Raw genomic sequence first — 12,558 nt, forward strand, 5'->3', positions numbered from 1 at the left:
ACTTGAGATGCCGTCCTTCACCTTGTGTTCTCTTTTTAGTCTGCACTGAACTCGCACGCTGCAAATGCGTGCGGCGCCGGGAAGGATGGAGCGATGTAGGAGAACACGCTCCGCTTCCCGCGGAGGGAGTGAACCCGGCAAGGGAACGGCGGCGCGTGGCAGAATAGAGGCCAATCGAAAGGTGGGATTTAGAATTCGTGTGCGTCATTTTGGCGGGGAAGTCCTGCCGGCGGGTCTTTGAGCCGTGCGGTCTGCGAAGCGGATGACAGAAGAAGTGAATCTGATACAATGTCGAGCAGTTCACTTATACAGCGCATCTCAAAGAAGAGCCTGATGTGTGAAGTACTCGAGTTTATTTAAGATCAATTTCGCCATGCCAAAATAACGGGTATGATAATTACTTGAGTTTATATGGCGCTTTACATCCTAAAGAATCACTATTCCCTTTGCATCAAGGAAGGGACTGTTTTCTTCAACCCCTGAAAATTATGTCTAAAAGCTCCACTATACTGTAGTTCAGCCAGAGAAGTGAAAAAAATGCTTCACACATTGAATTAAGTGATAAGGAGGCTAGGTGGTGCAGGACCAGAGTATTCAGTTATCCAGGACATCAGAGCTCATACCCCTACTCTTCCACGCAGTGCAGTGCGAACGACTACCTACTGCTCCAGAAAATGACCCTTACAGGAGCATTCTGGCTTTCCTTGGAAGTCTCTCATCCCAGAACTGACTAGCTTTTCCTTGATTCTGAGATCGCTCAAGATCAGAAGAGAATTTGCTAACACTGCTGTTGGAATAAGGCTGTGAACAAAAATAAAGTGTTTTAGTACATTCCCTTAACCATATGTAAAATGTATTTGGTTCTTTTCCTGGAGACAGTTGTTCGCATAACAGCTACAACCTTTGTCCTGCAGTTACTCAGTGGCACAATGGGGCATTTTCTACTGTTATGTTTGCGTTTATACTGTGTTATGAAATAACTGTAATTAATCATGGGTTGCCTTGGTTAAAGTTGTTAGCAAAATAAATATATAAATAATTATTCATTCAAAAACCCAAATCCCTCAGGCCTTTCTTGGTATTATAAACTAAGCCAAATCTCTCAAACATCAGAGAATCCTGCTCTGTTAGCTATGAGTCTTAAAATGTTCAGCTTTTCTTTCCCTTCAGACAGATAGCTACTCCTGCAACTGTATCTGCTCAGCCTACAAGTGGTGCACTGTCAGGTTCATTTATAACTAACACGATTATTCTTTGATTTGATAACCATTTTAATAACCGATGAAAAAGTTATATTTTCTGAAATCTTTTCCTGCTCTGAAATCTGAGGACCTACAGAGATAGTCCATGTCTCACTCTAGTCTGGACTGTATTAGTTCACTCCCTGCTGTCTTTCCACCTATTTTGCTTATTTATTCATCTTCATCCTGATTGATTTCACTGGCTTGTTAAAAGTGACTGTGGACTTTGCAGTGCAGTTTAAGAAGCAGTTTAATTGCTGATGAGGGCTGTTTCTAGGCAGCAGAGCACCTCTTTTGAAGCTGGGGTGCTGAGCTTTGTTTGGTGAAGCCAACAGCAGAAATCATTCACACTGTTGCTCACAGAGGATTGCCAGTGCACCGTGTACTTTTAGTGTCCTGGCTGTATTCATGACTATATTTCCATGGCTTCGATTTGCTATGGTTTCTTTTATACTTTGTCATGTGACTTGTCTCATGTTAGGTGGAGGAGGGCAGAAAAAGCAGCAGATAATACTTTCTGGTTCAACAAAACACAAGGCTGCTTCCTGGCATAGCCGTGTTTATTACAGGAAAGACAAAGCGTTTTAAGGTAGAAATTGGTTTGAGAATCAGACCTGTTTAGAAATTACACCACTCCAGTGAGACAGCTCTACAGTGCCGTTTAGAATAAAACTCCTGTGATAAAATGTTTATTGTGTAATGTATGTGTTTACTGTATGTTATAAAAATGGTATATAATGTAAAAGTATATATATCAATACCAGAGCAAGGCATTGGGCCAGACCTTATCCTGGATTCTGTAGTGTTAAGCAAACTGGGAGCACTTAATGGGATGGGACACTGGTCTATCACTCTGCACAGTAATGCATATAATGTTCCCATTTGTACAGCTGGGTGGACTGGAACAACGGGGAGCAGTGCCTTCTCACTCTTCCTCACAACTGGATTGTATCTCACAGCTGTTCTTCTGTGTCCGCGTGTGCATTGCTGGTGCATGTCAGGGTGAAATGATAGCAGCAAAAGAGTCACACATGGGTGTCATCTACCTGGTGCCCCAGAGAATTGTACAGGTCACCCTTCACACTTCACCACTGCAAGAATCATCAATGTCCAGCACATTTAAAAGGCTATTCAGCAAGCTGAACTTGAAATGTGGCAAATCATGTAAGCAAATCAAAATGGTTTAGGCCCCGGTTGAACTTTCCAATAGCTATGGAGTATTTCTGATCTTGGCAATTGGATGCAGGGATACATATTTTGAACTAATTACACCCTGGAATCGTGTAGGGGACGATGTATCTTTTCAGGGTTTCCATTTGAGGTATGCAGCCTGTTGTATTTCTGTCATATGCCTGGGTAACTGTCAGGAATTCTGAAAGTAATTCTCAAGCCTCGTGTTTGATATTGTTGAATGAATAGATATATTTTTTAAATATCCATTATTCAGTTTTTGAACAGTTATGTAATGCCTTAATTACCTTTTACAAAAATGAACGCCTCACCACACATCCAGCTCAATAAATACATTAATTGCACAACATGTATCAGATTTATAACTACAGATTTGAGTGGCTTGAGTTTGGTGAAAAGCACTCATAAAATTGAATTACTAATTAAGATGGAGAGATCTATCTATCCAGGTTATCTACATACAGTAGACAGATAATTTTATGTTGTAAACTAACTTACTCAAAGGTCAAGTTAACAATAAAGCAGGTACTGGAAGCATACTACGATGCATGAATCATGTAAAAAAATCCTTAAATCCCTGATAATTATTTCCTTTAGTTGTGCTCATTCTAGTCAGAACAATGTTATTTAGACAGAGCTATTTATAGAGGCAGCATGAATGGAATGGCAATGGTTCTGATATCAGTCCTGTAGTGCTGAGACAGCAGGTCATGCAGAAAAATGAAAGACAGCACTCCATGAAAACAGTCAATTCAAGTAGCCTTCCTGCTAAAATGATTTGTTCTGTGCTACTGACAGTAATAATGTGATTTATGTGCTACAGATGGAGGGGATGCAATTTATTTTATCGCGTGCTAAATTGTTAATGATCAATACAACCAGCAGATATTCCAGAGTGTCCTGCATTGGCTGCCATTCGGGTTTACTGGTTTAGCTCATCCACAGACATTCTCTCAGCGCATCATTATCTGAAATGAAGATGGATACTGCAGCCTTGCTAATGCCATTTAATCTCTGAAATTGGTAGGCTTTCAGAACGAAAGGGAAGCGACTGATTTCTGGGAGTACCATCTCCTATGAGAAAGAGAGCGAGTGTTTATGTCTGTGTTAGCTTGCGCCAATATGTAGAAAGCATATAAGAAGCGCACTCAAAGTTTAACAGCATGGCAAGCACCTCCCTGGAGACTGCACTCATTAATGGATCAGAGTGGCTCATATGAATGTTTGCTTAAAGTAGACAGATCAATAGAAGGGTGATGCTGAAGGGGGGCTTATACCCTGTGGACTACTGGAGGAGCGTGTGTTTGGCTATATTCTGTCCCTGCTCTCATCGCGATGAGAACCCCAGCTGTTTTTTTAGCAGAGGCAGGGAAAGAGATACGTTAATCTGTGATTTCTGTAAAATGACCATCTTTATGTCCTGTTTATTTTCAGCTGTCCTCAAAAAGGAGCTGGTGTTGTGTGAGCAGTTTGTCATTCCTGAAGCTGATGCACAACAGATCCAAAGCAAAATGTACACGATCGGGAGAGTATAGTTGTGCATTTCATTTGTGCAGGAGGGCAGACCTCCGCTACCCAGGTTTGCTGCTGTTTATCAGGATTCTAATTCTCTTCCTCAGTGCAGATGGATTATCCAGATTCATTGCAGCCAAATCCTTGCCCATCATTGTCTCGAGAAACAGTCTGCTGGTCGGGGGTTCCTTTGAGATCATGATGTCCTCATCTCCTGAGAAGGGGTTAAGGAAGAAGATGCCTCTGTCCATGCTGAGCACAATCACAACGTAAAAAACAACAATGAGAAATTCCAGATCCTGCTTTGTATGGTAGAAAAATGGACTGATGAATAAACAGACAAACAGTGGCTCTGTTAGCGTGCTGCTCAGTGATGGAAAGGGAGGTGCTTGGAGGAGAGGGGGAGTGTGGCTCTGAGAGACTCACACAGGCTCAGCAGGCTGTTCCATGGCGGCCAGGAGCCCTGCTATTTTAATTGCCAATAAATCAGCATGTCCTCCTCCTCCGCCTGCCAGTTTCCTACAATGAGCTTTTCAGGCAGAAAATGAAGCGGCTGATTTTTACAGTGTGTATGAGTGCCTCTGCTCGCCCTGCCCGGGGTAAGATAAGAGCAGTGACACATGCAGCCTACTCCATTTCACTGCGGCACAGCTAATAAAGCACTCTATTAATGACATCCTCTATTTGTTCACAGGTTACCCCCCACCACCTCTTGTTGCATTAGAATAATATCCACATACACACACGCCTGCTATTGTTGAAAGCTTTGCATTTGTCCACTTGCAGGGCAGTAATTATTGAATTAATCAGAGGATCTCGCTCTTTATTTAGGATGCCGTAATGGATTTCTGCTCAAGTCTAAAGACTGCATTATTCTGTTGCTGTGTGGTAATTTTATTTCTAGAAAAATAGTCCTGCATTCCCAGTTGTCGGGCACTCTGCTAATTGCAAAGAGCAATATAATTAAGGCACGTTCCGGAGCTCCAGTGACATAAATGAGAAATCATTGCTGTTTGGAGGCAAGGCTGTTCCCCAGCCCATTTTTGCAGCTGAAGGGACTGGGAACTGGAAGCCCATTAAAGATGGGAGAAACAGGCCAGGGGCTTTTCCCTGTGGAGTCTCTCCCTGTCTTTATTTAGATCCAGATTAACATTCATCTTTTTTTAGCCATTTCCAGTTGTCATTGACTTATCATTCCTCTACCCCCTTTAAAGCATTTTGTGGTGAAAGTTGAATAGGCAGACTTTGACTTTCTTTCAAGAAATTGCCACATGTATAAATTGTTTTCTGGAATTCCATTTTTGTTTAATAACAGTGATCTACAGCGTCGGAGAGCAAAAGAAACCATTTTTCTTTTGGAAGAAGTTAAGGGAGAGCTGCATTGGATGTGGATGTGCAAGTGTGCTTCAGATCCCTCAGATCTCAGACAAGGTGGTCTGCTTCGATAAAAGAGTCCATCAGCTTGTGTGAACCTTGCAAGATTAAGTTATGTATTTAAAGAACAATATTTAGATGCCGGAGTCATTGCAAAGATAAGAAGCAGGAGCTAGGGATTAAAAATACACCAACACGTGATTGACTCAAATGAGCTTTAACTTGTCTGTTGACTTGTCCCCTGAGGTGGACAGGTTAAACCAATAAATGATGTCTAACAAAACATGCAATTTTAAGCCTCTCATTCACAGCCCCACATAGTCCTAAGCAATTTTGGCAGCCGACAAGACAATTGCATGCTCACGGTATTAAACAGGCACTGTGGCATTATACTATAATTATTTTAATGGGACGGGTGGTTTCAGAGCAGGCTGGCTGCCAAGACCATCATACTACAAGTGCTTGTGTTAAAGCAAACTAGGAGGAGCTAGAGGAGAGAATGAACCAACAGGAAGGAGATGAGATGATCTATCCCTCCTCCTCAGGTGTTTTTTTTTATTTGATGTTATCTACAGAAGTACTCCACTTCACTCCATAGGCGATATACAATTTCTTGTATTAGGAATTTGTCTTTTCGCATACCCCAGCTTGCTCTCCATGAGACACACAGACAGGAAGAGAACCCTGGGGTCAGAGTGCAGGGTCAGCCATTTATACGGCGCCCCTGGTGCAGTTGGGGTTAAGGGCCTTGCTCAGGGGCCCAATGGAGTAGGATTCCTCTGCCGGCTGGGCGATATGAACTGGCAACCTGCCACCCACAGGCACAGATCCTGAGCCACAGAGCCACCACACCGCCCCATGCTCTTTATCCTAGAGAATCATCCCTGAATTGCTACATCCTCTTGTTTTCACCCTTGTGTGTCTGGGGGAGGTCACAATGGCAGCAAACGTCACCCTTGTCTTTCATTAAATATCACACCATGCATTCAGCAAAATAGCACCTCTTGAGGTACGTGACATACATTTACATTTTATGAGCACGGGTTTCTTTTAATGATAGTATGGACAATATATAATTCCAATAATGAGGACACTATCCTTGATATTGACTGCTCAAACTGTGCCGATGTGTGTCATCAAGACTGAATGGAGCCTTTAAAGGTACTAATTACACTAAGATTATAAATACAGGCTAAAATTAATGCTATAAGTACAGCAGACTAAGGAGCTGTTGCAGGTTTTATGTAGTTCATTTTAGTGCAGTTTGTGGCCTCAGTCCAGAGTGCATTGGGTTCATTTCCATAGATAAGAACCTCAAGGACAGCTGACTGTGTAAACAAGATATGTTTGCATTTAACCCAAGGGCAAGTGCCATGTGTTTGTAAAGCAGCCATTTACAAAGTGATAACTTGTCTGCCATGTGAGAATGTTACTACATAAGCCTGAACGCTCATTTTTCAGTTATTTTCTTCATATATGTTAACTAATTACCACTTCTATTCACACAGATACATTGGGTGATATTGTATAATATTGAAAAATTAGAAGCATGCAGTGCACTACGTTTCCTGAAAACGTTTTTTCAAAGTAATAGATGATTTAAAATGTGCATGTTTGATTACATATAACTAGATTGCAAGGAGGTATGATGACTACTGTGTCCTGAGTTCAATTCAGGTGGGGCTGCACATTGGTGGTGGTGGAGGGGATCCCCATTACCTGTAAAGCGCTTTGAGTGGGGTGTCCAGAAAAGCGCTATATAAGTGTAAGCAATTATTATTATTATTATTATTAATATTATTATTATTATTATTAATTCTGGCCTCAGTCATCTGTCTGCCACAAGACAAGGCATTAATAAAGACCTTTAAAAAAGGAATACAATTTTTTTTATCTCTTTCCTTTCCCAAGTACTGTCCAAGTACCCTGGGAGTGTGATTGTGTGTAAACTGACATATTACCTCTAAGGTAGAAGCAAGGGAGGTGACAATGAAGTAGAGCAGAATGATCTAATTAGCTCTGTCTCTTCTCTGTGTGTAAACCAGACTCTTTTGTAAAGGTAAAAGAGACTACAGGAGGTTGTTTGGAGACATTAATGCACTGAATGGGACAGAGAGGCTGGTCTGTATAAGCTAGTAAATGTTTGTGAGGTCTATCGGCACCTCTGCAGACAGGATTGAATGCCTTGTTGAGTGTGTTTGCATACAGAATGACTGTATTTGCAGTGCATTTGAGAAAGCCTGTGTCTTTATGAATTGAGTCAATAGGTCTTTTTACCTTATCTCTGAGTGATAAAAGCCCTCATCTCTTCAGAGCTCTGACTATTTAATAAGGAAGGAAAGCCATGAAACAGAGGGGGAAGCCAAATAATTTCATGCTGTAGTTATACTGCTTTCACTCATTTAGATTAAATAAAAGCATGATTGGTTTTATGAAGTACCAATGTGTTTCCACAAATAAGCATGCCTAAATAAAATAAATCTAAAGTGTTTAGGGTGGAAAATGTGGTGTGAAAATCTAAATCAAAATATATAAGTGTTTAGTGCTTATGTTTAACATGATTTAGAAATGATAGTGTATTATTTGGATTATAACATATATACCACAATAGTTTATTTCAAACATTTAGAGCATGTTGATTTCAAATATTGATGTATTATAGCCACTGTTTTCAACCTATTTGGGCAAATAAACATTTGTAAGGAAAGCTTGCAAAGTCATAACTAATATTTGAACATGGGCTTATGCATTTGTTAACCATTTTGAAAACGGGAATTATGATTATGAAGTTCCAAGCAGATAATCCATTTCAGACATAAGATGCACTCAACAGAGCACAAGATGGTAAGCAATTCAGAGGTGCTTGGTCTGATGAGGGTAGGAAGCCTTTATTTGAGTGCATCCCTCTATTCACAGCAGAAATGCTATTGTCTAGGCCAGCAAGGCATGACTGATTTATCAATAGATAAGTCAGGAGACGAGCACTAATGAAAGGGCTTTATACCTAATCTACTACCATCAAGCGCTGGGGAGACATGCAGGACAATCTGTAAAAGGTGTCCCCATTTCGCTGGGCTACTTAGACACCACCGCCCTTTCAGCACATGTACTATGTCACGAGAGCAGTACTCCATTTTTAACACAGGCTGAGTTCATTGTTTTGTAAACTTGCTGGTGCTGTAATGACAGGAATGACAAAGCCAGAGTTAAGGCTTTGTCCTATGGTATGGTCATGAGTGGTTTTGTGTAGCCTTAGGTATTCATTTGTAGCCCTTTGATGCAGTGCTTGTTCTCTCATTGCTAACTGTGTGTGGAGCACAGGGAGGGGACATGTTTCTCTGTGTGGCAGTAATAAAGATAGCAGAACCCACTCTGTTCCCCTGTCTTATTGACAATTTTTCAGTCTCTGGCAAGATCTCTTACCCATGTTGGGCATTATGAAGGGCACAAACTATTATGCTGTCTTGTACAGAATGTCAATAGTGTGGCAAAAATGTTCTGTGTTTAAGAATACCCTTTTCTATTCCTGTGCAAAGTTTGCACCATTTTTTCTCTATTTTTTAGAGGCCATTTTTAAATCCCCAAACTATATTTAAGAAAACAATCTATTTTGTTTTGCCTGTTTTGCCAGGATCTTGTTTGACATATTTATACTATAACATTTAATATCAGAAAATTTGACTCTGGAGCAAAACAACTTTGATAACCCTTTTGTATGTGATTCTGCTGCAGTTTCAGTGTGATGTTTGAAGAACTGCAGTGTATCAGTCTTCACAATGTGAAGGAATTGTATTTGAAATTTGAAACTGTGTTAACTGTGTTCATAATTGTCCATTTTTAAAGGGAGAGTTCCAGTATAGGTGCAGGGCATTCTCTTAGAAAGTTTCCAGATTTGACCTCAAGGTCTATCATGTTCATGTATCAGTTTCTTTGAAATAACAACCAGAGTAAATATTGTTTATTGCCTTTATAGTTTTTAAATTATGCCTTAAGTTGAAACTTCTCTGGTTAAATCAGACAATCAAACTATCAGCACACAGATGGTAGAGTTATACTCATTGCTTAGAGACTTGATTTACAATAGTATTAACACAGAGACAAATTGCCCTTACAACTAGTCTCATAGACTCCAAAGTGCTTTTGATGTTTAGACTCCATCCTACAGGCAATGAAAGCTATTAAGAATACAAGAATAGTTACAAGTCAGAGGAGTCTTTTCAACCCATTTGGCCTGTTTTAAGAAGTCAATAAAAAATTACTGAAAGAAACAAAAGCCAACAATGAAAGTAAAAGTCATGAACTTTAATGAATTACCTTGCAAAAGCCACTTTAAATCTAAACCTAAGACTCTAAACCAAACCTGAATCTTAAGTTCTGGATTTTTTAGCCCTTGCAGTTACCATGGTGGTCCCCTTCTCCTTGATGATAAGATATAATGAATACATTTTGTTCTTGATATGAATTAAAATAGTGTTTCTTTAAAACACACAATGAATACAGTTCTCATGGATGCAATGTGAATGTGTGATGAATCAGTAATACTCAAAAGCTCAAAGACCAACAGTAAGCACTTTGTCAGAGCAAAGCTTCCTTTGCTGTTTTCATTGCTCTGGCAGCATAAGTGAACTTTTGTTTAGCAGACAATTAGTGTGTTGTACCCAGTAATGCAATCTGGCACCAACTTCCCTATTGTGGGTTATCACACATGTAGAGAGAGGCTATTGTTCGGAATAACAATTTATACCACAGTAGGGAGTCATGTATGAAGTATCTAGGGGCAAAGAGGAGTAAGTTTGTTAACTTCCAACTGAGAGAGTAGAATCATCCAAGTCTCTGCCTGGTACTCAGCATGGCACTGCGAACAGGACTGCTCAGAGACTCAGGAGTTGATGAGAGTAACACAAGTTTTTGAAGGGGAATTAAGAAACGAAAATGATTATGCCCTAAACACACAATGTGGAAGAGATAGACTAGTGGTTACCAAACCTTTGTGCTGGGACCCCTTTTCAATTTTCCAAACATTTCACATGCTGCTAGTTGTTTTTTAACCTCTGTTATATGTGGAAATCTAATGTAATAATGAAGAATTATTATTCACTCAGAAAACATATGGAAAATACTCACCATACATTTTATGACAATCGTATTAATTACCTCAATAAATACTGTATTTTTGTAGCATACTGTATTTATGAAGCATAGCAGCCCAGGGGTTGAGTAACTAGCCTGATGAGATGGCTGATACTTTTCCTTGGACTACAAAAATGGAATGTCAAGTAGGAATGATGACAGTTGTAGCTTAAATCTGATTCCACTTCACATTTTTCTTTTCCATGAACCTACTGTAGTAGCTTCATGGAGCCCCAGGTCCGTCAGGGGTCTGTGGATAGCAGGTTTGTGGTAGACTCAGTGCTTAACAACAACTGAGACCACCGACTCCATGAAAAGATATATATATATCAGTAACATCCTAGACCTGTAAAGGTTCAAAAAATGAAGAATAATTTCAAGAAGGTCTGCCGTTTTGTTGTAACACACATTTTCTCTATTTCTCAGTCTGATTTAATTTGGCAAAACAGGCGTCTTTTTCTGTACAGCATTATTAACAAGGCCCAACTTTTATATTTAGACAGCTTAAAAATAATAACACCTGGCAGACTTGGAGCTTTTTTGCTGCACTAGTCCCTCTTACTCAAAGCAGTACTGGCCATTTCAACAAAGAACACAAAGAAAATAATGTGTAGACACAAATCTGTCCCTTGAACCATCTGCTGCAATAAAACAGTTCATAGTCTTAGTACTGGACTGTATAGAACTGTGGAAATATAGAAGCACAATGCAGAGCCCCATCTAACAGATACCACAAAGAGCTGATGATGAATTCTCTCCTGTTAATTTACAGGTCTTCAAATGGGATGGTACTTCAGGAATATCACTGCTTACCATTTTAATAGTAACAAGCTTCAAATAGTGATAGCATAGCTATGATGAAGCACCAGGTACAAAACATCCGGAGACAAAAATAAAACATTTAGTGTCACACAGAGCCTGATGTAGACACTCATGCAGAGCGTTGATATTTATAACATGGGTTTCGAAGTACAGTAAGGAAACTACACATCGCCTATATTTCTGGAAGGATGAGTGTGCTCATTTTAATATGTCAACTATAAGATATTACATGTCAGCTTGGGCTACAATTCAGCTTTTTTAGATCTATAATACGCTGAATGATTTAAAATATGAAAGGGAAGATGTACGGCAGAGGCAGGGGACTGGCCTTTACCACAGTGAGCTCTGGTTTCTGTTGCTGTGATTAATGAAGCACAGCTTTTAAAGCTGTCCACTGGGCAGACCAGGGCCTTGTTCCTAAGCAACCAGGTCTGAGAGTCCATTACTATAGCACAGCAATTCAAAGTGCAAAGAGTCTCCTTTCTTCCATTATCTCCTCCCTACCCATCTCCTCAGGACTTGGCAGGACTCAGGACTCAAAGCATCACCACGTCCCACTGCTACTACACTAACCTGTTAGATATAATGCACAACACTGTGAACCGATACTGCTTTAAAAGTGGGTAATGGCTAAACGGGCTAATTCAATGTCCTCATTTCTCCTGCTTCCCAACATACTTCCTCTTCTAATATGTTTTATTTTTTTTAGTGAATGCAAAGTCCCTGAGCTACACAATAGCTTCTGGTTGGACTCTGTTGAGGGCTCTCCAGTCAATCTCCTCTGAGACTGTGGAGCAGCCAGTAGTCTAGGATGTGCTGCATAGTTTCCTCCACCTCAATGGAACAAATAGAACTTGCACGTATTCCCCACCTAGATGCTTGGCAAATCATTGACCATGACCAGTACCGAAGCGGCTCAGAGTGGACCACTCGTTTCGTGGAAGGTGAAAGTGGAGTGGCTCCTGGGTTGGGCATGTGATGAGGTGCTTTTTTGTTAAATCCACTGATTCCCAATCTTGAGCCCAGGTGAAATCTGCATTGAAGTCTTGTTGGAAAGGGTTTTTTTCCAAGTTGGTGTTGTTGAAGGCAGACGTGTCTTTGCTGGATTAAATATGTCCTTGTATAGTGACAGGTGAGGAATGTTTTGGACCTTTTTGAGCATTTTATGGGTTATTGGAAGTAGCTGGATGTGTGGAGGAGGGATGTTTGTTAGAACAGGGAGCCAGGGCAGTGGGGTTGGGTCTTGGGTCAGGATTGCACAAGTAATTGAAACACCGACATAAACAGA

At 40.4% G+C, this 12,558-nt stretch overlaps 1 protein-coding gene and 1 long non-coding RNA gene across 3 annotated transcripts in view; one reads left to right on the plus strand and one right to left on the minus strand.

Annotated features, from left to right (window-relative positions):
• LOC148646257 (forkhead box protein N2-like) overlaps positions 1–123 on the minus strand; it is a 27,034-nt gene extending 26,911 nt beyond the window's left edge. Inside the window, exon 1 of the mRNA XM_088609618.1 lies at positions 22–123. The gene's annotated coding sequence lies outside the window, so the exon portion shown is untranslated. The remainder of the gene's footprint in view (positions 1–21) is intronic.
• LOC148646258 (uncharacterized) overlaps positions 1–4,293 on the plus strand; it is a 4,473-nt gene extending 180 nt beyond the window's left edge. The window contains exons 2-3 of one of the 2 annotated variants that reach the window (XR_015927877.1): positions 40–181; positions 4,052–4,293. This is a non-coding gene — a long non-coding RNA (uncharacterized LOC148646258). The remainder of the gene's footprint in view (positions 1–39; positions 182–4,051) is intronic. The other variant, XR_015927878.1, reaches the window with a different exon arrangement.
• Positions 4,294–12,558: the final 8,265 nt, after the last annotated feature.

The sequence above is a fragment of the Lepisosteus platostomus genome, chromosome 17 (assembly GCF_059453375.1).
Source record: "Lepisosteus platostomus isolate fLepPlt1 chromosome 17, fLepPlt1.hap1, whole genome shotgun sequence".
Classification (NCBI taxonomy): Eukaryota; Metazoa; Chordata; class Actinopteri; order Semionotiformes; family Lepisosteidae; genus Lepisosteus; species Lepisosteus platostomus.